The sequence below is a fragment of the Saccopteryx bilineata genome, chromosome 3 (genome assembly GCF_036850765.1).
Source record: "Saccopteryx bilineata isolate mSacBil1 chromosome 3, mSacBil1_pri_phased_curated, whole genome shotgun sequence".
In the NCBI taxonomy this organism is placed as follows: Eukaryota; Metazoa; Chordata; class Mammalia; order Chiroptera; family Emballonuridae; genus Saccopteryx; species Saccopteryx bilineata.
In genome coordinates this window covers 239,242,075-239,267,978 of record NC_089492.1, presented here as the reverse complement: position 1 = coordinate 239,267,978, position 25,904 = coordinate 239,242,075, and the positions used below count along the sequence as shown (strand labels likewise).

Genomic DNA, 25,904 nt, shown 5'->3' with positions numbered 1-25,904 from the left:
AATAATCTAGTGAGTAAATGGATTTTCCTGGCCCTGGTTGGTTAGCTCAGTGGTAGAGCATTGGCTCAATGTGTAGAAGTCTTGGGTTCGATTCCTGGGTAGGGCACTCAGGAGAAGCAAGCATCAGCTTCTTCACCCATACCCTCCATTTCTCACTCTCTCTTCCCCTCCCACAGCCATGGCTCGAATGGTTCGAGCAGAGTTGGCCCTGGACACTGAGGATGGCTCCATGGCCTGCCTCAGGTGCTAAAATAGCTCAGTTGCTAGACAATGGAGCAACGGTCCACACAAGCAGAGCATTGCCTGGTAGGGGGCTTGCCAGGTGGATCCTGGTTGGGGCACATGCAGGACTCTGTCTCTGTCTCCCTGCCTCTCACTTAATTAGAAAAAAAATGGGTTTTCCTGAGTTCTGTGAATCATTCTAGCAAATTAATCGAATCCAAGGAAGGGGTTGGGGGAACCTCTGATTTACAGCCAATCAATCAGAAGTACAGGGAACAACCTGGGCTTGCAATTGACATCTTGACTTGGAGGGATTATTGGAACCTCCAAATTGCAGCCTGTCAATCAGAAGCACAGATAACAACTTTGGTTTTTCAGTAATGTCTGAAATGGAAGGTGGTCTTGTGAGACTGAGCCCTTTGCTTGTGAAATCTGATTTTATCTCTAGGTGGACAGTGTCAGAATAGAGCTGAATTCTCAGACACCTTGCTGCTGTCTGAGAATTGTTGGCGTGGAGAAGCCTACACACACACACACACACACACACACACACAAATTTGGTCCAGGAACTTCTTCACCCAAGTCACTGAATTTCACATTCTCTACTTCTCAGAGATTATAATAGGCGTTTTGTTGAAATAATTGACTCTACAAAAATAGCTTAAAAGCCATAAGTAAAAAGAACTTAAATATTGCTGTAAAAGTTCACTTTTTTTATTAATTTTAATGGGGTGACATTAATCAATCAGAGTACATAGGTTCAGAGAAAACATCTTCAGGTCATTTTGACATTTGATTATGTTGCATACCCATCACCCAAAGTCATATTGTCTTCCGTCACCTTCTATCTGGTTTTCTTTGTGCCCCTCCTCTCCCTCTACCCCCTCCCTTCCCCAGTTCACTTTTTTTAAAAAGATTTTATTTATTGATTTTAGAGAGAGAAGAGAGGGAGAAAGACGGTGGGAGAGAAGCAGGAAGCATCAACTCATAGTTGTAGCTTCTCATATGGGCCATGACTGGCAAGCCCATGGTTTTGAACTGGAGACCTCAGATATCCTGGTCGACGGTTTGTCCGCTGTGCCATCACAGGTCAGACAAAGTTCACTTTTTTTATTTGACATTTTTTCCAAGTACATTTTTAGTCAAGAATTACCTAACCAGACCCTTAAGGTTATCAGTTCTGTAAGTATACATACTTTACTTATCCCTATTAAGGGATATTTGTAAATCACAAACCTGGAAGGAACCTGAGACTTATCTAGCTCCATTGAAGCGGAGTGAAATGATTTTAACTCAAACCATCCAGTGGCAGAACCAGGTACAAACCTCAGGTCTCTATATTCTGTTCAAATGCTATTTTCATGACTCCATGGTATCTATTCATTCATCGATTTATTCACTCACTGAATAAATAGTTTTTGAGTACTACTGTGTGCCAAGGTCTGTGCAAAGGCATGGTGACACAGTATTAATAAGAAAATAATTCTTGCTCTCCAGGAAGTTGATAGGGGACAGACGGGGGGGGGGGGGGGAGGATAGGCAAGCAAATAAATTATTTAGAAAAAAAAGTATGTACAGAATACTTTGGGAATACATAAGAAGGAACTAGCACCAATTCTTCGGTGGGCAAAAAAAGAAAAAACTTTTAATAGGAGGTGAACTGAATCTTAAAGGAGAAATAGAAACCAGCCAGGCAGAGAAACTAGTGAGGGTGGGGCCTGGGCATTCCAGGCAGAGTAAACAGCATGTACAGCTGCACTGAGGTCTGAGAACTTGGCTTATTCTGTGAGACTATGAATTGCTGTATGTGATTTGAGCTTGGCATGCAAGGTAGGGAATGAATAGAAGTGAGACTGGAGAGATAAAGCAGAGTCCATTGTAATGAAGGGTCTGGTATGCAAGCTATGGAATATAAAGTACACACGGAAAGAAACGGCATGGGAAAGGGGAGGTTGGCAAGGAACGATCTGAGCAAGTCAGAATTCTGCAATGATTACTCTGACTTTTCAGGAAGAAAACAGATAAGAGAAGTTATAAGTGGGGGCAGGAAGACCAATCAAAAAGACTGTTGTATTATTCAAAGGGTATTAGGCTATAAATCTGGTTACTGTACAGAAACCAGATATGCACAAGATAATACAGGGCTGTGCACAAGATAAAAGCTTATTTCTCATTTAGTCTGGGCATAAGCAATCCAGGGCTGGTAGAGTAGTTTCAGGCCATGGACTTTCCGGTGTTGCCCTTATCTGCATGTTCCAAGATGGTTTATCACATACATGTACAGCATAAGAGGTAGAAACAGGGATATAGGGGTACATTTCTGTTTAAGTTTTATTATTTTATTATTATTTTAATTAAGTGAGAGTAGGGGAGGCAGAGAGACAGACTCCAGCATGTATCCTGACCAGGATCCACCTGGCAAGCCCCCTATGGGGTGATGCTCTGCCCATCTGGGGCGTTTCTCTATTGCTCAGCAACCAAACTAGTTTTAGCACCTTAGGTGGGAGGCCCAGAGCCATCCTCAGCTCCCAGAGCCAACTTGTTGGAGCCACTTGAGCCATGGCTGCACCAGTCGAGCCATGGCAGCACCAATCAAGCCATTGCAGCAGGAGAGGGGTGTAGGGAGAGAGAAAGGAGGGTAGTGGTAGTGAAGCAGATGGTCACTTCTCCTGTGTGCCCTGACTGAGAATCAAACTCAAGACATCCACACACCGGGCCCATGCTCTACCACTAAGCCAACCTGCCAGGCCCTCTTTAAGTTCATGACATGGCAATTTCACATCACTGCAGCTCATATCCCATTAGCCAGAATTTAGACACATGACCATTGCCTAGCTGCAAGGATAATTAATAAATATACTTTTTATTCCTTGAGGCCATGTGCCCAATCAAAAAATGGGTTTATTACCATAAATTAAGGAATAATGAATATTCTAGGTGTCAACTAACAGTTTCTAGCATACTAAGTAAGAAAAGGAAAGGACGTGAACTAAGGTAGTGGCGGTCCAAATGAAGAGAAGTGGACCACTTTGAGAGGTAATTAGGAGGTGGAGTTGACTCAGCTATTTGTTGGTTACAGGATGAAAGAGAGGGTGGAGCCAGAGATAACATTTACTGAGTAAGAGCACATAAGAAGAAGAGATTTAAGGAAGAAGTAAAGAATTCAGTTTTGCCCAAGTAGAGTTCAAAGTGTATTGTAGTTCATTTGGATAGAAATGTCCATCCAGTAAGCCAACTTGGAATCATTAGCATCTATATGGAAATTTGAGGTATGAAAACAGATGTCTCTTGAGCTATGAGAGTAGGGAAAACTGAGGAGAAGAAGAACAGACTGAGATCAGAAAACAAATTTTAAAAGAGAAAAGTGGAAAAGGAATACCAAGGAAGAGGACAGAAAGAAGGGCCAATGGAGGTAGGAGGAGAATGAGAATATGTCGTGTCATAGAAGCCAAAGAACTTTTGAAGAAGAAAGAACAATAAAAGTTACTGAAGGGCATTGTAGAAGACGTTTCCAAGGAAAATGATGAGAAAGCTTAAAATTTCTAATAAAATCATGTAGCCATTACTTTCTACAATCAGGAAACCTAAATGAGAGCAATAATGGCACCTATGTTATAGATTGTTGAGAGGATAAAATTTAATAATTCAGGGGTTTTACAAATGATAACTACTCAATAAATATTAGCTATTTTTGCTGTTGGCCTTTTATCATTGTTAGCAGTATTATTTTGAATGTATTAAATAACTACCTGTCATCTACCTACTATTTTTTCCCCTCCATCTTCCTCCCCCTTCTTTATTTCTTGACTGTTCTTACCACAATGTGTAAGGGCCAGTATTTTAAGAACACTAGGGAAATCTGAATTATTTTCAACCCTACTGGTATGATCAAGTCAGTGATTCTGGCTATCATCACACTCACATACAATAAAATCAATTATGATATAGTAAGATTGGCTGAGCAGATTTCAGCCATTGTAAAAGCTTTACTCTGCTTTATTCTGGTCCTTTCTGGAGTTAGACATAGTTTCCTGTGTGTCTTCTTACATATTTTAAAAGATATCACATTTACTAGAGGACTTTATAGCATAATAGTTAAAAACTTGGGGTCAGCACTAAGACATACTTATGCAATCACCTTGGAAAAATTATTTTTCGTTTCACTAAGCTCAGTTTCTTTGTCTGTAATATTGGAATTATAACAACACAAGAGGCAGTAACATCATGGAATTATATGAGGACTAAATAGAAAATGTGTATATAGTGCTTAGAACAGTATCTGGTGCAGATCAGCATTTACGACTGCTCTGATTCCAGCCTTCCCAACTTTCTTTCCACTGTTTTTCCCTTATGGCGTTCACTGTTGCATGTGTTATATTTCAACTTTCTAAAGACAAAAAATTCCCCAATTCTCTTGAGGTAGAACAAATGTAAACTGCAACAATTTCCCCTCTAAATGTAGACATAGTTCTACTGTTTCATAAATGTTACCTTTATTGTGTAGATAACACAACTAATCCTCTGTGTCTTTTCTATGTCTGAAAGAGCTTGGATAGGTGTCGGAGCTGGGAGTTGGTGAAATCTTACCTTCTGTATGGATCAGTACCTGAGTTTTCCCTTATTAATAATAATGAATTTGTACTGGTGTAGCCTTTCTTTTAGAATGTTTATGGTAAAGAACACCAGTTCAAACACCACCATGTCTCTAGTAAATAAGGCTGAGGAGGCAAAAAGACCACCAAAGGCAGGATGTATAAAACTGAACTCTGGGAATAACTAGGAGTAAGCCAGATGAGGCTACATGCAGAGAGAAAAGTGAAGTGGAGCAATAGTAAGATGTACCTTCCTAGCACATAGTATTTTTTGTTTGTTTGTTTGTTTGTTTTTTAAGTGAGGGGAGGAGTGACAGAGAGACAGACTTCCACATGCGCCCTGACTAGTGATCCACCCGGCGACCCCTATCTGGGGCCGATGCTCTGCACATCTGGGTCCCATGCTCACAACCAAGCCATTTTCATCACCTGATGCAGAGACTCCACGGAACCATCCTCAGTGCCCGGGCCAATGCACTTCAATCAATTGAGCCATGGCTGCAAGAGGGTGAGTGAGAGAGAAAGAAGCAGATAGATGGTCAGTACTTCCATGTGCCCTGACCAGGAATCGAACTGGAGACTGCCAAATGCCTGGTCAGAGTTCTGTCACTGTGCAAACTGGCCAGGGCCTGATGCACTGGAGACCCGCACTGTCCAGTATGGTAGTGACTAGCCATACACGGCTAGTAAGCACTTAAAATGTGGCTAGTCTAAATTGTGATGTGCTATACATGTAAAATCACACTGATTTCAAAGATTTAGCATGAATAAAAAAGAATGTAAAATTTCTCACTTATATTTTATATTGATTACATGTTGGAATGATATTTTAGATATACTGAGCTAACTAAAATATATTAGCAAAAATAATTTTATGTGTTTTTCCTTTTTTAGATAGCTAGTAGAGTATTTTAAATTACATATGTGGTCCACATTTGTGGCTTTTATTGTATTTATACTTTTGAGCAGCATTGGTTTGAGAATCTAGCCATGCCTAAAGTTATATTACTTGGACTAAAGTAAACCAGTAAATTCATATTTTTATTTAAGCCATTCTGAGTTGAGTTTTTGGTGCTTGCCACTAAAAGAATTCCAATATTTATTAGCACAATTAGTTCAGTAAATATGTCATTCCCCATTGGAGGAAACCAGAGAAGATGCTAGAGACAAAGAATTGTGACACCTGATTCCCTGGGAGTCAATAAGAAAACATTTTATTTTAGGTAATTTGGTTAAGAGTAAGGGGAAAAATTGCTTGATTTTATAACGTTAGTGTCAGAAATCAAACTGAATTCAGTTACTGAAATATCCTTGGTTGACCAGGTACATGTTTTCAGGCATTTATTTGAGGCACTTGATGTACTCGCATGGCTTCCATTGTGAATGACTGCTCCACTCCAGAAGAACTCCCTCTCTGCATAGGCTGGCTCCTTGTATGAGCCCTGCATTATAGAATGCTGAAGCATACAGTTCTTAAAATCGTGCTTATAATCTTAGTAACTGCTCACTAATGCTTTGCAAAAAACACACTGTCTCCACTTGTGAGCACAAAAGAATTATTGTTTCTTTAGTTCCAGTTTTATTTATGTAGTTGCTGATTGGTAGATTTGTTTAAGAATGATATAAACTATGCAAGCACTAACAGACAAAGGGAAGATTCTTCCTTGCTTTTTACCTAAACAGTCAGTTTCCAGAGAAAATACTCTAAATATAAATTTCAAGGACAGCAAAGAAAATGTGAAAAAGTATTATCTTAACAAATAGCATAATCTAAATTGAATAAATTTATGTTACTTTTCAATGCTGTTATGGGTCACAAATTGATAAAGGAGATTTTCATTTATTTGAGATAAACATGAGAATCTCCAGACTCAATGAACCTTGGAAAGCATGCATCAGAAAAATAATAGAAACATAGCTGGATTCTTTTCATAAAACTGTTATCCCGCCACAAAACACTTCACATGCTTGCCAGTGATGAATTGAAGTCAGCAGAGATGGGCAAGGATGATGAAAACCGTTTTCAGAAAGATGCCTATGGGGGTAAAAAAAGGACAGATACCTTATGTTGACTCACAGACAATTTCATACTGGAACATTAGCTTTAAAAATGAGGGGACACAAACAGTCTGCAAAAGCAAGATGCTGCTTTATTCTTTCTCAGCACACCTCCTATCATGCCTGACTAAAAGGAAGACCTCATCGCTACCAGTAAAGGTTTTCTCTGCGATCATCAAGGGAGATGAATGAACTGGAAACTATAACTTGCACTCCAACTGTCCTCATTATTTCCTCTGAGTTCCAAAAAACATTTTGAGTTACCAAATTATTTTAAAACATGCAACATTTTATGTGAGGAATGTATTTTTAGTTAATTGGTAAAAATATATATATATATTTTTTTAATAAAATTTTAGTATTATTTCTTTTTTTTTATTTTAGTGAGAAAGAGAGAGAGAGAGTAATAAACAGGAACAGACAGAAAGGGAGAGAGATGGGAAGCATCGATTCTTTGTAGCAGCACCTTAGTTGTTCATTGATTGCTTTTTCATATGTGCCTTGACCAGGGAGTGAATGACCCCTTGCTCAAGCCGGTGACCTTGGGGGTTTCAAACCTGAGTTCTCTGCATCCCAGGCCGACACTCTATCCACTGCACCATAGCCTGGTCAGTGTTATTTTTTACTTAAAGAGAGAAGTTTTTTTGAAAGCAGAAATACTTTGTAACTGTCCCAGTGTTGGATATCCCAAATCAGCACCTTCTCCCCTCCACTCCCACCAGTTACTGTGTATTAAATACCAGGCATTATGCTCAGACTTTATATACATTATCTTTCATCAATATTAGACATAGTACTCCAAGGTGCCAAAGAAGACATGAGATTCTCTGAGGCTAGGTGACTTAACCAAGACTACACAGCCAGGATTCAAAATTCAGGTTGATGTCAGAGTTTTGGCTTTCTCTTCTTTACTTACTCGTTGAGACAATTTTTATTTGACTTAAAGGACCAATAATGAACCTCTTTTCCTCACCTGATTTTTAAATAAATGGGAAAACAAGACATAAGAGTAAGGCAGTAGGAGCCAAAAGAAATCACCTTTATTACTGATAAAGTTTAGATCGGAGGAATGATGTCTGAGCAAGTGGACTTCCTAAGACTGAGTCCAGAATGATTCAGCTGCATCTCCCTAGTTGCAGGGCAGAGCTTTCCTTTGCCCCCGGCATGGGTAGTCACTGTCCCTAGAGGAGCAGAAAGATAAACACACACTCCCTCTCTTCAGCTCTATCCCAGGAGGAAGAAGCTGGGTTATTCACACTCAATTTCTTTTTTTCACTTGTAGAGTGGAATGAGTGCAGAGTTGACAGAAGATCAGATGCACTGTACTTATAAATACACTAATGGGCCCTTGTCAAACAGAAGAAACATCAGGAGTCAGAAAGAATATCTTCAATAACACTAATAATGTACTCACAGGTTAAATACATCTATTTGTCTAGCTAGAAGGTTTCAATTGATTGATTTATCGTTCTTTCCAATATTCTTGATAAAAAATTATTTTTTCCATTGCCTTAAAAACTTCAAGAAATTACCCTGCCTATACTTAGAGTTTTAATAATATCATCACTTTATCATCACAAAGCAATTATACTAAGTGCCTACCTGTATGTAACCTTGGGATAGACACTTTAATCTGCCATTTTACCACTGCTATAATTCTAAGAGAAGACATTTATTTTAATAGATTATGAAACATGAGAGTATAGATGAGCTCCATGCTAATGAAAGTGCCCAAGCGCCTTTATCTATCTTATTCAGCAATTACTCTCGAGCTTAGTACTTGGCACATAAAGGATCTCAGTAGGTATTTGTTGGATAAATGAATATACTTCCCACCAAAATCCCACACTTATTTAGATGGCCTATTTCTAAGTTGGCATTTATAGGAGAGCAATTTAGCATTTAATGTTTTCAAGTAAATATATGTTCTGGAAAGCTTTTATTTATTTATTTTTATTCATTTTTTAGAAAGGAGAGAGACAGAGAGAGAAAGGGGGAGGAGCAGGAAGCATCAACTCCCATATGTGCCTTGACCAGACAAGTGCAGGGTTTTGAACCGGCGACCTCAGCGTTCCAGGTCGATGCTTTATCCACTGCGCCACCACAGGTCTGGAAAGCTTTCCAAATGAAGATATCTTTAGTACTGAATGAATGTCTTAGAGGGAGAGGAAAGCTGAAAAGAGAAGAGACAGTTAACAGAAAAAGGAAACTGCTCCTCTTCCAAATGGACATTTGCTTATCTTCTCTTCCAGCCTTCTCTCCTTCATACATTATTTTCCCTTCCTTATTTCCTTTCTTTGTAATCTGCTTCTGCTGCTGCTCTTCCCTCTTATCTGTTGGAATCCATGGGAGTCCGAAAGACCAGAGTAACAGGCTTTATTGAAAGGAAGAAAGGAACCCTGCCGGGCACTTCTCCTGGGGGAGAAGAGCACCGGTTACAGACTAGGGGCCAGTTATATAGTGTTTGGGAGAGCCTGAGGGGATACTGAGGCAAAAGTCCTGGTATGTCCGGAATGCTCCTCCTTGGGGGGCTTCGAGCATGTGGGTGTTGAACCAAAAGTCCTGGTATGTCCGGAGCCCCTCCTTGGGGCGGGTTGTCAACTTTTTGGAATTCCTCTGTCTCAGGGGCAATAGTCCAGTAAGGGTGAGGTCTGACAGATAAGTGGAACATCAAGAGGGCAGTTTGGAATTCACGTATCTATCATTATCCTTCATTCACTCCCTCTTCTTCCACGTGAAAAGAGGAAGAGCTATTACACAAGAAAAAGCTACACCAATTTAGAGAGACTGATCTGCATTAGAAGAGTCCGGGGTTCGCTGGACCAAGGTGCTTGAACACATTGGAAAAGATTCAAGTCTGCAGCTTTCTAAATGAATTGATATCAGTATTCCTCAGCATATATCTCACTCACTAAAGATATTTAAGGAATTAATTTTAGGCCCACAGTGGCTCTACCAGGACCATAAACAAAATTAACCAAGTAGCAAAGCTTGGTGATTCCCCCGCTCCTCCAAAAATTTGTGCTCTTTATATTGCTGTTCCCCTGTCCAAAATCCCCCATCCTTTTGGCTTGTCTTGCCTAAAACACCATAAGTACTGCCTTCTTCCTCCCTACTTCTATTAGTCAACAGTATCAGAATGTGTAGGATATAGTCTAGCTTAGGGGTCCCCAAACTACGGCCCATGGGCCGCATGCGCCCCCTGAGGCCATTTTTCCAGCCCCCACCGCACTGCCAGAAGGGGCACCTCTTTCAATGGTGGTTCTGGAGTACTGTATATGCCTGCGCCGCAAAGCAGGGCGTTGCTCACATACAGTACTACTTCCGGTGACACAAGTTGGACGCATCACGGCTCCAGAATCACGTCATATCACTTGTTACGGCTAGCAGTGACAAATATGGAACCGGACATTGACCATCTCATTAGCCAAAAGCAGGCCCATAGTACCCATTGAAATACTGGTCAGTTTGTTGATTTAAATTTACTTGTTCTTTATTTTAAATATTGTATTTGTTCCCGTTTTGTTTTGTTTTTTTACTTTAAAATAAGATATGTGCAGTATGCATAGGGATTTGTTCATAGTTTTTTTTATAGTTTGGCCCTCCAACGGTCTGAGGGACAGTGAACTGGCCCCCTGTGTAAAAAGTTTGGGGACCCCTGGTCTAGCTAGTTTAAGCAGAAAAGGAATATTAAAGGACATTAAGAAATTCACAGAGTCGCCCAGAAGGTGAGAAAAGCTCCACCAGAGAAACATTACAGCCTCTGCCACTCACTCTAAAGTGAGGCATGGACTGTCCTAATAGAATCTTTGCTACTGATCCCCAGGAATTCAAATGCATCTGCTTCACTCTCACTAGACTGGGTCTTGCCTGCTTCTTTACCTCCCTAACCTTCATTTCAAAATCGGGGGCAAACATATCAGATCAGAGGAGCCTAACTGCAAGAAATGTTAAGAAAGTCAGGTTTGGCTTCTATCAATAGGGCAGAGAAATCACCAAACACAAGATGAGTATTCAAAGGTGTTATGCAGCCAGTAAGAATAGTAGTAGTAGTATACTACTCCACTCCAGTTAATCGCTCAACTCCTCCTAACCTGAGCCAGGTGTTCAGAAGCTTGAAGTAATGCACACTGAACTGTGGGTGACTAATGGTTTCCCTCTTTGAGAGTTGATAAATTAAAAAGAGGAGCTTAATAACCCAAATAAAACCCCCCAGTTGTTGAAATATGTTATGCAGAGAAAGGTACTTGTAATATAAGGGAACTCTAACTCTATTTTTTTCGTGCTGATAGCTCTTTCACCAACATGATGTTCTTAAAACCTGCCAGACTTTCTGGAAGTGTGGCAAGCACCAAGCTCACTAAGTGACACAGTACAAGAAGGGCAAGGGTTCCCTGCATGTGCAGGGAAAGAGGCGTTATGACAGGAAGCACAGTAGTTATGGTGGACAGACTAAGTTGGTTTTCAGCAAAAAGTATAAAACTACGAAGAAAATTCTGCTGAGGCTTGAATGCATTGAGCCTAACTGCTGATCTAAGAAAATGCTGGCTATTAAGAGATGCAAACATTTTGAATTAGGAGGAGATAAGCAGAGGAAGAGCCAAGTAATTCAGTTCTAAGCTTCATATTTTTATTATGAAAACAATAAAATTCTGAGGTTATGCTAAAAAAGGACCTTCTAGTGTTTATTTTATTCCTTCACTTAATACATATTTTATTGGGATTACATTGTACTATATAGTAGGTCAGCTACTGAGGGGACCTGGTCCATGCCCTTAGAATGCGATCATCTTGTTGGGGATGGGGAAAAGTTAATAAATATAAAACAATACAGTAAATGCAGAAGTGGTGATATATATATAGGATATTATGTACATATGTATATAGAGAGGGTATAATCATATATATATATAATATTTCTATATATTTTAAGAGATACAGTTAGGAAATATTTCTTGGAAGCCAGCTTACCTAAAGATATAAAATAGAAATAATTTGATTGTAAAGAAGGGGCATAAAATATGTATTAGAGGGAGGCTCATACGATTTGGTTGTACTGGAGGGAAAAGTAGCAGGAAAGAAAGAGGATCAAAAATGAAATGGCAGCCTTTGCTGGGTAACTCAGTTGGTTAGAGCATCGTCCTGAAGCACAGAGGTTGCTGGTTCGATCCCCTATCAGGGCACATACAAGAACATCTTGAATTCCACTCTCTCTCTCTCTCTCCCTTCCTCTCTTGCTGAAATCAATAAATAAATTTTAAAAAAGAGGAAAAAGAGCTCCAAACTTGACAGAGGAAGGAAAAGCAGGACCCTTTGTTTTTCAAGGTTTTCCTGGTACATAAAAGGCAAAGTTTGTGATATATGAGAGCAGCTAAATTGAGATTAAGTCTACCTTTGTAACTTGCAATTTCCTCCTGTGTAGATACAACTCTACGAGGAGACATTGGAGTACAACCAAACCGGGTCTATAAGGAACCATACATGAGATGGCTCACATTTATGCTGTGTCCACATTGCCTGCATCTTACCAAATCACTGAAAAGAGCACTGTCAGGACAGTTGAGTGCGTTAATTGGGAAATTACTGGAAAAGTGATTTTTGCCTATGATATTTTTTTCTGCCATATCAGGGTGGTTTAGTAATAAATATAAGACCTTTTAAACTTAAAAAGAAAAAAGAAGACATAGACTTGGGCAGGAGGAAGCTCAAGAATCACCTTTATAGGCCCTGGCCGGTTGGCCCAGTGGTAGAGCGTCGGCCTGGTGTGCAGAAGTCCCGGGTTCGATTCCCGGCCAGGGCACACAGGAGAAGCGCCCATCTGCTTCTCTACTCCTCCCCCTCTCCTTCCTCTCTGTCTCTCTCTTCCCCTCCCGCAGCTGAGGCTCCGTTGGAGTAAAGATGGCCCGGGTGCTGGGGATGGCTCCTTGGCCTCTGCCCCAGGCGCTAGAGTGGCTCTGGTTGCAACAGAGCAATGCCCGGGAGGGGCAGAGCATCGCTCCCTGGTGGGCAGAGCGTCGCCCCCTGGTGGGCGTGCCGGGTGGATCCCGGTTGGGCGCATGCGGGAGTCTGTCTGACTGTCTCTCCCTGTTTCTAGCTTCAGAAAAATACAAAAAAAAAAAAAAAAAAAAAAAAGAATCACCTTCATAGTCTATGTTAATGGGATTAAACTCTGCCTTGTAGTTGATGGAAAGACTTTAAAAATTCAAGTAAGGGATAAGATGACCGAATTTGTGTTTTAAATAAATTGCTCTGGTTGGTGGTAGAAGATAAATTTAAAGGAGTTCAACATTAGAGACCTGGTAAGTACAAGTTGTTGGCAGCCATCCAACCAAGAAATGTTGAGGGTCTGAGCTCTGGTAGTGATTTCAGAAATGGAGCGGAAGGGACCTGGTTAATAAATGATATAAGCTTGGTTTTAAAGAATGACTAAAAGTCAACCAGCCAGAGAAGTAAAACAAGGACATTCCTAGGCAGGTATAAAGGCAGGGAGGTGTGGTAAAGCAAGAAATGTCCTCAGAAGTGGAGAATAAGTCAATGTGACTACAACATAAAACCACTGCAGTGCATGTCAAAGAAAAAACAGGGTTGGGAAGTAGTTAATGTGGTATAAACATTTTATTTAAGACCTATTGCAATAAGGGGGAAAGAGACCTCAGTATAGAACTGGGCTCAATTTGGACTGTCTACTGAAAAATATCATCAACTAGATGTTTTCATCACCAAAAAGGATTTAATTGGGAACAAGAAAGGGTTACAACCCAGTGCAAGCAGACACAGCAAGCCACGTGCACACTCTGACCTTCGTGCCAAGATGGAGGGCTATTTATAGAAGGGGAAAGGAAGTTCAGGGAAGGAGAGTCAGTATCATAAAGCTTCATTATAAACATAGAGTTCTGCCTGACCAGGCGGTGGCGCAGTGGATAGAGCATTGGGCTGGGATGCAGAGGATCCAGGTTCGAGACCCCGAGGTCACCAGCTTGAGCGCGGGCTCGTCTGGATTGTACAAAAGCTCACCAGCTTGGACCCAAGGTCCCTGGCTCGAGCAAGGGGTTACTCAGTCTGCTGAAGGCCCATGGTCAAGGCACATATGAGAAAGCAATCAATGAACAACTAAGGTGTTGCAACTCGCAATGAAAAACTAATGATTGATGCTTCTCATCTCTCTGTCCCTGTCTATCACTCTCTTTGACTCTCTCTTTGTCTCTGAAAATAAATAAATAAATAAATAAATACACAGAGTTCTTCCAGCAGGGTTCTCATATGTAGGGTTTTCCCAGTTGTGTATAATGTGAGAATTTCCATAAGCCCTAGCTCCTCTCATAGACCTTTCTACTGATTATGTTTGCTTAAAGCTCCAGTTAGTCTTTATCAAGACTATAAGGAAAATTGGGGTTTTATAGGCAAAGAGCAGGATGGGGTGGGGTGGGGTGGGGGTTGGATGTGGGTGATGGTGTCAAGTCAGTGAAGAGAGAATTACTAAAGGGGTAAGATATTTCTTGCTAAACTGACCTACTAGTATTTAGGTAATTGTAGGCCAGGGTGGTCAGGTATCACCTGCAAGATGGTGGTAGATGAGGAATTTGATCAGATATCAAAGGTGGAGTATTCCTTCTAAACTGACTTAACAGGATTCTTGCTAAAATTGGGCAATGTAGGCCAACGAAAGCAGACACTGAAACCCAAGGGAAAGGCCTCGTTGAGAAGAAGGCTTAGAGGAGTCTTACTAAAGTTTAGTTGAAGAAAGCATCTTTGTCAGGATAAGGCAAAATGAAAAGCTGTTTGGTTAGTCAAAATTCAATTCTTGAAGGCTCTTCTATTTATGCTTAGGAGTTTGGTCTCCTTGGTAGCTTATTTTTGCATACTGTTCACACCCACCTTTTTCTCCTTTGTCGGAAAGAGGCTCTGAACTTCATAGGATGCAAAAAAAAAAAAAAAAAATCAAGGAGTGATTGATAGGAGGGCCACAGCCTTTCCAGAAATATTCAGAACTATAATCAAACATTTGCACACTGGGAAAGCCTGTAGTTCCCTTTGTGATCCTCCAAACATCAAGGTCTAAATTACCACTCAGTGTTATGTGAATACAAACTGCTCTTCAAGTCCCTAATTTCATTGCATTGATGGAGGCTTTAGTGAGTCTATTGTTGGAAAAGGAAGCATTTGTTCTTCAAGTACAGGAAATCACCAAACAATTAAGTTCCATGGGCTCGTGCAGCCTGGGTCAAAGGCCTCAGTGTGATTGTCTTGTTTCATATCAGGCTATTGAGGAAATGTTTTGTAGGCCAGAATCTTGGCTTTAATGTGTTGTTCTGAATCAATGGAGTCAACTGTGAGACCTCAAACAGTGATGATAACTATCTATAGTAAAATGTGAATGTAGCAGCCAGAGGTCTGCTGGAAGGAAAGGAAGTTTTCAGATGGGCACAGGGTTTTCTCTAAAAGCAGTGTAATTTGGATTTCAGGGTGGGAGGGGCCACTTATGGAGACCAGAAAGAAACTAGAGTGGGAAGAAAGGGAAAGGAAAATAGTTATTACATTTTGTGGCCAGGGAAGACTACACCCTCAAAGGCAAAGAAGTTGATGTGTACTGGACACAAGGCCAGACTATGGGTGGGCGGAGGCAGTTCAGGGGTACTTGAAAGGCTTCACTGAGCCAGAATATGCTTCAGAGAGAAATGCCAGAGAAGCTCCCCAGAGGAAAAGCAGAGAAGCACAAAATCAAGTTGGATAACACCAAGGATGAGCTTCCACAAAATCACCATATTTTCCAAGAAACCATTTGGTAATGGATTATTTTGCTAGCTGAGGAAGACCATATTCATATTCTGGGAAAATATAATCTATTAAAAAGGTAACAACTGAAACCCAAGGTAAAGGCCTAGTTGAGAACTATAACTATTATTATTATTTTTTTTTAATGAAGAAGGCAATAAAAGCTAAGGGCACAAGTTTCAGATTAGACAGAGCAGGGTACAGATAATAGCTCTATTACAAGCTAACAGCGACATGTTTGATAAGTTACTTAACTTCTCCTGTACCACTTTCCTCGTCTGAAAAGTAGAAATATTGTCACATCCAGTCCAAAGTATTTGCTGAGCAATGCAGGGAAGGAAAAAAATTACTTTTTTCTTTTATCCATCTTTGGTTTATTGGCTGAAGTTCTATAAAACAGACTGACAAAAGACAGATTAAGAAAAAAACAAGCAGACGTTTATTAACACATGCATCATGCTTACACAAATGGGAGCACTGAGAGATGTGCAAAGCAGTGGTTAGAACTTGGACTTATATAGCATCTTAAAAGAACAATAAATGTTTAGAGAAGTGACAGGACAGAGGGAATGGGCTTTGAATTCCCAGGGTGGCAAATCATAGGAAGGCCAACATATGGGGGCGCTAATGAGGAAGCTGGTTAGTAAAGTTTGTTATGTAGATTCCTTAGGTGCCTCTGGGCTAATAAGGTTCTAGAGTTGTCTCCAGTAAATTAACTTTTGTCCTTCTTGGTAAGAGAGGAGGGGAAATACTTTTACAGATTTACAACCTGCTTTTAGGCAACTAGGTGGAAGGCAGAGGGCTCTTCCCGTGTTATCTTCTTAAGCATTACGTGAGATTGTAACTTTGATCTTGCTAGACTCTCCCAATTGAGTCTCTCACCTTGAGGGCTTTGATGAAGTTAGTCACCATATGGAAAGGTCCACGTGGCAAGGAACTGAAGACAGCAGTGCAGCAGTGGGAGGCGCTGAGGCCCTCTGTCCAACAACCTGACAATAGTGATGTGAACTTGGAAGAAGATCCTTCTCTAGTCAAACCTCGGATGAGAGCCCAACCATTGGCTGGCTCTTAATCACAGCCTGTGTGAGGTCATGAAGCTGAGAACTGAGCTAAGCTACAACCAGATTCATGACCCAGAGAAACTATGAAATGATAAATGAGTCATGTTTAAAGCCACTCAGTTGCAGTAATATTTTTACACAGCCATAGATAACTAATAAAAGTAAGATGTAGGAAATATCACATTTCAATATTTTTTTCTTTAAATAACAATTTGAAAATTTTATTTAACTTTTAAAAAATGTTATAGGCACAAAATCAGTATGTGTATGTCAGCTATCATAGGAGAGGCAGGCCTCTGAACTCTGGCATTAAATAAATAAAATCAATGTCATAAGTGAGAATAAACAAAAGTCACTTTCTTTAAAGAGGTAGAATGTTTCTTCCAGGCCAAGAAGAGCTGGTTGTAGCCTAAATAGTTATGGAAACATGGAAAAAGTATACTCAGAGATACCAGAGATGACAGAAAAGAAATGCTCAATCTGGAGACAAGAACATTCCAGTCTCTTAGAGCCACTTTGTCACAGAGTAGGGATGGTCGATCAATGTCACCTTGGCTTACTTAAAAGAAGCCTACCTAGATTCTGAACTGTAATATTCTGATAACAGAGTTATCAGAGTTTCTGCCTGAGAAACCTCTGAATTGGCAGATAGTATGTAGAGGGCTTTACCCTTTAAAAAGCAAGGCACTGGAAAACAGGTTGGAACGATTTTCTACAATGAAAAAAAGTGCACCCTTTGTCAATTAATGAGATGACATCCTGGTTTATATGTATTTAGCATCTCTTCTGAGTCTGGTTATTAGGAGTCCGTTTCCTCTCTCTGATCAACTCAATATTGATTTGATGGATTTGAAAAATAAAAAAAAGCAAAACCCTCAAAATAGATGATCCACCAATAAAAAAAAGCCAATTTGAAGAACTTTCTGGATTAGCATGTTATCATTCCTCCTTCCCCCAAACCATAACAGAGTAAAATTCATTGATAAATAGAAAAAATATCAAAGAATACTAGAAACATTTTTAAATGGTTTACTTTTTTTTAAGGAAATATAGTAAAAAAAAATTATCAAGAGAGCTTATGAAAAGTATTTATTCTTAGACTAGAGAACATAATTTTAAGATCCCATATTACTTTTCAAAGAATACTCATATCCAAGAATTTGTTAAGTGGGATCAGAAGGGGAAAAATAGAACCTTGTGAAGAGAAATAATTTGGTTCCATTTTAGTTGAAGCAGATTTAAAATAAGACAGTAAGTCCACGAAAATTTTCTAGGAGAACAAAACTTCTATCTTCTTGCAAACAGTAAGGCAGTCATCAAATGAATGTGAAAAACATCTGTTTCAATTATGACTAAGTTTGCCTACTCTCTTGGTTTCACATTGTATATATTTCAATTAAGAAACATAGCAAATGTTGGTAATAAAATTAGGTTTCACAATCCATGATAATTCGGGGGGAGGATGGGAAAGAAGTCTCAGTTTTGTAAAATACCGAGAGAATCAGATGCCTTAGGAGAAGTTTTGGTCCAAAAATGGTCCAAACCCTAGAAGAAATCATTCAGCTCCTTCCACTGCTATTGTGGAAACAGATTTCACATAGTATGGACCTTCACTCAGGCAAGTTCTGAGTCTCAAATAATTTGAGTTCTCAAAGACTTCTGCAACTGTCTTGGAATTGGCGAGTGCTTTTACCAGTTCCTATCTGGCATCCTTTGAAGCTTTGTCATGCTCCATGGACTGGTCCATCACAAAACCTGGACTGTTGGCCTGACCTGTGGTGGTGCAGTGGATAAAGCGTCGACCTGGAAATGCTGAGGTCGCTGGTTTGAAACCCTGGGCTTGCCTGGTCAAGGCACATATGGGAGTTGATGCTTCCAGCTCCTCTCCCCCTTCTCTCTCTCTGTCTCTCCTCTCTCTCTCTCTCTCTCTCTCTCTCTCTCTCTGTCTCTCCCTCTCCTCTCTAAAAAAAATGAATAAATAAAAAAAAAAGAAAAAAAAAAAACCTGGACTGTTAAGCATAAGTTTCTGAGCCCAAGGTTGGCTTGCAATGGCCGTGAACACATTTAGGGCAGCACAATGTAGTTCAGGAAAAAGGGTTGATTACTGATGATGCCACGGAATTGCTCCAGTAGGTCCAGAGATAAAGAAGAAAACCAGGATTCTGTCATCCTCAGGAGGTCGTCAGTCTGCTGTTCAGGTGGTAAATGAAGAAGAGATGAAACTGCATCAAAACACTTAACTTTGAGCTCTGTTGATATCTTATTCTCATGAGTAAGTGTTCAAACCAAGTTCCTGTTTTCTTTTTTTTTTTTTTTTTTCATTTTTCTGAAGCTGGAAACAGGGAGAGACAGTCAGACAGACTCCCGCATGCGCCCGACTGGGATCCACCCGGCACGCCCACCAGGGGCGGTGCTCTGCCCCCCAGGGGGCGATGCTCTGCCCATCCTGGGCGTCGCCATATTGCGACCAGAGCCACTCTAGCGCCTGAGGCAGAGGCCACAGAGCCATGCCCAGCGCCGGGGCCATCTTTGCTCCAATGGAGCCTTGGCTGCAGGAGGGGAAGAGAGAGACAGTGAGGAAAGCACGGCGGAAGGGTGGAGAAGCAAATGGGCGCTTCTCCTATGTGCCCTGGCTGGGAATCGAACCCGGGTCCTCCGCACGCTAGGCCGACGCTCTACCGCTGAGCCAACCGGCCAGGGCCCAAGTTCCTGTTTTCTATAAAACCTGTTTTCCTTTCAACACTGGATCTCAGGATTCCAATCGTGTCCACTGCTACACCAATCATGGTGGAGTTCTGACTTTCTATCATTTCAAAGACTTTTTCCACAAAAACAGGGTAACACTCACAGATATGCCAAGGACTATCCATGATAACCAGGTTTCCAAAAAACTTCACAACTCCTGGCAACTATTGTAGAAGCTAGAGAAAGGAGCCTGAATCTACCCCAACAAATATATATATATAAAAGAAATTGATCAATTACTCCTTCTTAAGCAAGGTACTGTCATACATGATGACTATATACCAGTGATGTCACCATTTCTATACAGGTTGCCCTGCCCAATACATCTTCACCAGTCAGCTCACTGAGGAGTTGGGTCACCAATCCACTGGTGGTACAGTAGTTTAAATATTCTGGTGACCGAGAATCTCCACAATTAGCTCATAGACCCTGTATTGAACAATGTCATTTGTTTTCATTACAGCTTTCGAATCATCCAGCAGATTGCTTTCAAATAAAGCCTCCAGTCCAGCTTGGGTCAGTGATAGTCTTTGACAGGGATTTAATGGCCACCTTAGCTACAGATAGATTCTCTCCACCAATACAATAAACAATTTGTTTCAATAAATCAGGATTATTTAGAATCTCAGTAACAGCATCAGAACTTTCAACAATTCTTCCAACCTGGAATAGAGCAAGGATTTTTATAGAATCAGTCCCCTCTGCAGAACCGACTGAAACATGAGTCAGTCCTCTGTGCAGCTCAACCCTGAGGTTCTGGGCCACGTGAACTGGCTCCACAGCTTGGAACAACCTCTCCAGAATGGATGCACACAAAGTAGTCTGTTCCCGATGGTTCTCACTGAGCAGGGAGAGAAGTGGGCCAAGGCGCAGTTCCACCGCGTGCTCGCGGAGCTCCGTGAGCGAACTGCCTGCAGCACCGACTGAAGCATGCGTATCTCCTCCAGTGTGTTTCCAGCCGCCACACCTCCCTGGACAGGACTAGCACGTCGTTTGCCAACATACCTCCTTCAATACTTTTTCTTGATGAAATCCTTTGGACTCTCATCTGACAGGGTTGGTAATTCAATCATGGTTATTTTTATAAGGCCCTACGTACTCTTCATAAGAACTTAAAGTTTAGCCCTGGCCGGTTGGCTCAGCGGTAGAGCGTCGGCCTGGCGTGCAGGGGACCCGGGTTCGATTCCCGGCCAGGGCACACAGGAGAAGCGCCCATTTGCTTCTCCACCCCCCCCCTTCCTCTCTGTCTCTCTCTTCCCCTCCGCAGCGAGGCTCCATTGGAGCAAAGATGGCCCGGGCGCTGGGGATGGCTCCTTGGCCTCTGCCCCAGGCGCTAGAGTGGCTCTGGTCGCAACATGGCGACGCCAAGGAGGGGCAGAGCATCGCCCCCTGGTGGGCAGAGCGTTGCCCCTGGTGGGCGTGCCGGGTGGATCCTGGTCGGGCGATTGTGGGAGTCTGTCTGTCTCTCCCTGTTTCCAGCTTCAGAAAAATGAAAAAAGAAAAAAAGAAGAAGAAAAAGAAAAGAAGAAAAAAAGAAAGAAAAAGAGAAGAAAAAGAAGAAGGAAAAAAAAAGAAGAAGAGAAAAAAAAAAGAAGAAAAGAAAAAAAAAAGAACTTAAAGTTTATAATAATTAAGGAAAACTGATGTGGGGAATGGGTGTGTGGAGAGTTCCTCAATCCATTGATGCGCTGCCGAAACTCACACTGCCCTAATCTATATAGTCTGTTAAAACGTGGCTGCTTTTACCAAAGAAAGTGTCTACTTCTGTGCCAAATTTAGCAAGTGAGACAGACCTTCACTACAGACCAAAATTTGCAGCTTAGTATTCAGTCCCCAGGTACACACAAAGCCACTGCCTGTCAAAATATCTATTACTTTGAGGCCACTCTGAGGAAGCCGAGTGCAGAGCCACAGCTAGCAGACAGAGCACTGCCCATCTGCCCACTCTGATAATCCAGCTCTGCTCCAGTCCCTCTCTCTCAGTACTGGAAGCTCTTCCCCTTTAGGCCATTCCAACAAGTCTCCAAGAACCTACATTTCAAAAACAACATTCTTTTAAGTAGGTGCAGGAAGCTTAGACCTTATCAAACATAATGCAGGAAGTCCTGGCTACCCTCCCCTCTCCTACCTCTACAGTTTCCTCCTCCCCCAGAAAGGGAGGAAAAATGATATCTCATCTTTTTGTTATGATTTTACAGCAACTGGAAGTAATTGGATTTGTCATTTTAGGTTGCTAGCCATACAGTCAATCAGGGCAAGACGAGAACACTTAATCGTGAAGTTCTCATTACTATGAAAGATTCTGTTTCCTTAAGAAACAACAATAAAAAACAGTACTTCTCATAGCTCTAAATTCTACAGAGGATTTTTCTTTTTAAAAAAACAAAAAATCAGCAGTATTAAGATGTGTAGGTTCTGGTCTACATAAAGTCCAGAATTAAGTGAAATCCTGGTGTCAGTGACCCTGGACCTGGGCTCAGTTTGTATAGAGCATGGGTCCCAAATATGTTGGAAGTAAGGAGAGGACTAATTAAGTGGTAGAAATCATATTGTGGAAGCACTTGTTGGCATATAAAAAAGATATATTAAAACTGAACCAAATGTAAATATTTATATTTCACAAGCTCAAAAAAAAATCTATACTGTTTACCACTATGGTCTTGGCTGTTACGATTTTTTGATGCTCTTTATACTTTTTCCCTCTGAAATGCATTGGATGGCTCTGGCCAGTTAGTTTAGTGGTAGAGCACCGGCCTGGCATATGGATGTCCCAGGTTTGATTTCCAGTCAGGGCACACAGGAGAAATGACCATCTGCTTCTCCATCCCTCCCCTTCTTCTTTTCTCTCTCTTCTCCTCCCACAGCCATGGCTTGATTGGTTCTAGCGAGTTGGCCTCGGGAGCTGAGAATGGCTCCGTGGCCTCTGCCCCAGGCACTAAAAAAATGGCTCTGTTACTGAGCAATGCAGCAACAGCTCCAGATGGGAAGAGCATCAACTCCTAGAGGGCTTGCTGGGTGGATCCCCGGTCAGGGTGCATACAGGAGTCTGTCACTTTGCCTCCCCTCTTTTCACTAGAAAGAAAAAAAGAAGAAGAAGAGTAAGAAATACAATGGACCACATTCCAAATTATCTACCTAACCAAATCTGGGCTCTGCCATAGAGATATGAATTTAGTTTTTCAGCAGTTTATAAATAATTTTTTTTTCTTTTGCCATTATCTCTGACAATGCTGTACTATTCCTCCCACTCAAAAGCCAAGAAAGACAATTCGACTACTTCCTCTTCCAACATACTTACAGGAAAGAATAGAAACAATGTTATCAACTCCAGCTGGGCAGCACAAATGCCAGGAAACTTTTCTTACATTTTTGAATCCTTTATTATTCTCACTGTAGGTGCTTTCCAACAATTTGCTTTTATTTTTCTTGAATTCTGCTCTTGAAACCTTCAATTGTCTAACGGTGGTGGCATTTAATAATCTTTGCCAAGTTTAATTCCAATTCATTTGCTTGGAATGTTTCAGTGACCCTGGAACAAGGTTTTGTAAACCTCCTTGTTGTGTGCAGTGGGGATTTGCTCAGGAAGTATTAGACTCCTTCTAAGTAAAATAATGACTTATTTTCTTTCATTTCAGGATGGAAATGGAAGACAAATAAAAAAATATGACCATCATTTGTGTTCCCACCCCAGGGCAAGTTAAATTTGCAGCATTGCAAGAAGCAGTGTTTGCCTCAGGAAAGTTTGTATATCTCTGATAGTACCTAAAGTCATTTTAGTTGGTAAGCAGGCAAACTTTATTTTAATAATTGTGAATTCATTTAAATAGTATTAGAAGAAGATAACTTTATCAACTTATCATTTTATAGATATTATTTCAGATTAGGCTGAATAATAATCAAGAAGTCCAAGATAAATAAGAAATAAATGATAATATGATCGGCATGCATATAGGGCTATATCCTGAAAATAGTTACATGAACAATGGTGTGTGAGCAGCTATTGTTTAAGAAACATTGCTCAATTAAAACACATAGGTCCTGACCAGGCAGTGGTGCAGTGGATAGAGCGTCGGACTGGGATGAGGAAGGACCCAGGTTCGAGACCCTGAGGTTGCCAGCTTGAGCGTGGGCTCATCTGGTTTGAGCAAAAGCTCACCAGCTTGGACCCAAGGTCTCTGGCTAGAGCAAGGGATTACTCAGTCTGCTGAAGGCCCACAGTCAAAGCACATATGAGAAAGCAATCAATGAGCAACTAAGGTGTCGCAACAAAAAACTGATGATTGATGATTCTCATCTCTCTCCATTCCTGTCTGTCTGTCCCTATCTATCCCTCTCTCTGACTCTCTTTCTCTGTCTCTGTAAAAAACAAAACAAACAAAAAACCACATAGGGATTTGTCTTAAATCAGAACTGCTTGGGATCTCAGTACCTCTCCATATTTCAATGTCTTCATTTGTAACGTAAGGATATTTCCGGCTTATAGTATTGTTGAGAGAAACCAAGCTACTGGATTTAAAGCATGATTTTATAAGGAGCACAGTGTGGGCTCATTAAATGATAGAAATCATTATTTGATTCATCCTGTTTATGGTCATTTATCTTAAGGAAAAATCTTGTTGCCAGAGAGCAAAAAACCAGTTCTGCTGTCCAAAATAGTGTTAGAAAACACTGGTGCCCCTGAGATATAGGGACTCTAATGAATAGGGTGCTGTTTTAGGAATCAAGAGATCTGGCTTTCATCCTGGACTCTCTGTGACAAGTGACTTAATTTACAAAGCAACCATGAAAACAAGCCTTGTGCCTGAAAAAATAATCCATCTCACTCTTTTCTTGATGTGTCTGATTATCATGGGATTGTTTTCAGAATTAGGAGCATAGGACTCAAGTTCAATTCAGGTCATCAAACATTATTTTTCAGGGCTTAATTTGTGTTGGGCACTGTGCTAGTTCTCAGATATAAAACTGAATAAGGCATGTCCCTGCATTTTCATTAATTTATTCAATAAATGTTTATGGAGTACCTACTAGGTAATAGAAACTGTGGAAGGCCCAGGGAATCAAACAAAAACAGTGTCCACCCTCATGAAATTTACAGTGTAGGAAAAGTTATAGACAGTGATAAATATTTAAGAACTAGCTCTCCAAAAAATAAATCAAGAAAGGTATGTGTATGTATTAAATTTTACTAATAGATGTGTAGCACACAATTTATAGATAATAACACATATTTAGTTATTAAATCATTATATAGCCTATTGATTCTCACAGAAGAATGTAGTTGAGTTTTGCAGAATTCTTGTAACGATGGATCACATACAGTTCCAACTGACAAATGAATGTGGTTCTTACCTGAATGTTGGTTCATATTTTCAATTAAGTTAGAGTAAGAGAAAAGGAAACAGAAAAGAACATAAGAACTTCACATTTTTTGTCGGTGGCTGAGTGATTTCTTGGATGATTGAGATAATAGTTTTTGAATACTGTAAGAATATATCCTCAATTTTTGATACTATTCACACTCTAACCGCTACAGACATATTTTAAAATTTTATTGGCATTATTAATATTTTTTCCATGACTTTTTTATTAAGTCTAGACAATAAAAAAATCAGTGTCAATCTGTTATTTTGAACTTTTAAAAATTTCTGTTATAAATACACCTACCATGGCCACTTTTAAGTTACTAATATGATTTCACTAAAAATGGAGTTGGAAAAAGATATATAGCAGCACATTGTTATATATTATTTTACTAAAACAGGGGTCGGGAACCTATGGCTTGCTAGCCAGATGTGGCTCTTTTGATGGCTGTATCTGGCTCCCAGACAAATCTTTAATAAAAAAAATTATAATGTTAAAAATATAAAACATTCTCATGTATTACAATCCATTCATTTCCTACTGCTCATGTTCATGGTTGTGAGTGGCTGGAGCCAATCACAGCTGTCCTCTGGGACAACACCAAATTTTTATTGGATAATGTGTAACGTACACGGGTCGTTGTACGGCTCTCACAGAATTACATTTTAAAATATGTGGCATTCATGGCTCTCTCAGCCAAAAAAGATTCCCGACCCCCCACTAAAACAATGAGGAAGTAATCAGTTTTTAGTATTTATTTTTTATATTTAACAATTTATTTCATTGTAAGTTATAGCTTATATTAAACATTATAAGTTACTTAATATTTAGTAATGGTTTTTTAACAACTTGCTCACAAAATTTTTGAAAATAAAACCGTCTGACTTTGTAAACTAGTATGAACTGGCTTCAGAACTGTTGAAAATGTAATAAGATAATATCTTGAAATATTAATATTTGCACTTTTTCATTTCTTCACCCTCTTGTACTTGATCTTTTTCCAGTAACTCAGAAGTATCCATGTTGCCTTGAGAAGAAGTTATGATCATTATAGTGGGAAATAAACAAACGTCCTGATTGCATGTGATGGCTT

The 25,904-nt window shown here is 40.3% G+C and overlaps 2 pseudogenes; one reads left to right on the top strand and one right to left on the bottom strand.

The window, feature by feature from the left end:
• The first annotated feature begins 1,227 nt into the window (after positions 1 to 1,227).
• Positions 1,228 to 11,491, top strand: LOC136330016 (large ribosomal subunit protein eL42-like; annotated as a pseudogene).
• Positions 11,492 to 18,260: 6,769 nt separating this feature from the next.
• On the bottom strand, positions 18,261 to 20,453 carry LOC136330015 (26S proteasome non-ATPase regulatory subunit 5 pseudogene; annotated as a pseudogene).
• Positions 20,454 to 25,904: the final 5,451 nt, after the last annotated feature.